This window comes from Sinocyclocheilus rhinocerous, unplaced genomic scaffold (genome assembly GCF_001515625.1).
Source record: "Sinocyclocheilus rhinocerous isolate Xijiao unplaced genomic scaffold, SAMN03320098_v1.1 scaffold723, whole genome shotgun sequence".
In the NCBI taxonomy this organism is placed as follows: domain Eukaryota; kingdom Metazoa; phylum Chordata; class Actinopteri; order Cypriniformes; family Cyprinidae; genus Sinocyclocheilus; species Sinocyclocheilus rhinocerous.
The window spans coordinates 299,808-300,654 of record NW_015655571.1 but is presented as its reverse complement, the minus strand read 5'-3'; positions in this window follow the sequence as shown (position 1 = coordinate 300,654).

The window sequence follows — 847 nt, the reverse complement described above, 5'->3', positions numbered from 1 at the left end:
GTGTGTGTGTGTGAGTGAGTGTGTGTGTGTTTGTGTGTGTGTGTGTGTGAGTGAGAGAGTATGTGTGTGTGTGTGTGTGTGTGTGTGGGGGAAATTTAAGTTAACTGAACCAAATCATTCGTAAAATGATTCACTGTTTTGAATCAGCTCATGCTGACTAACTTACAAGCAAAGACAACAACAAACACAAACATGTGTAATGATAACTTTTACAAACTAGCTGCAAATGTCTTCATGAAAGTGGAATCTAGATATGATGTACAAATAATTGAATACCGAATATAAGTAATAAATACCTAATTATGAACTTTCTGTATAATTTTATATATGTATTTTAATGAGGTGGTTAAGGTTATTAACTAACAATGAATCCCTTACCAGTAGGGCTGGCGACTTCAGAAAAGAAAACGTAAATACATTTTCATGTTTTAGTTTTATAAAAGGACAAACTGTGTTCCATACAGCTTTCATACAGAACGCTTCTCTGTTGCCTTAAAGATGGGACGATTCTGTATTATTGGCAACCCTACTTAGCAGTGCACTTACTACTGAATTAGGGAGCCGTTTAAGACGCTCCCAGAGATTTAGTTTGCATGTATTTTTCTTTATTAATTATTTGCATCTTAATCTTACAGAAAACCTCCTGCTGAAGCTGAGATCCACCTGACACACTATTATAAAGATGGAGTTTATTAAAGAGGAGAGTGAAGACGTGAAGATTGAAGAAACATTCAAACATGAAGATACTGAGGAACAAACAGAGATTGAGTTTATTAAAGAGGAGAGTGAAGACATGAAGAGTGAAGAAGCATTCAGAGTCAAACATGAAGATACTGAGGAACAAACA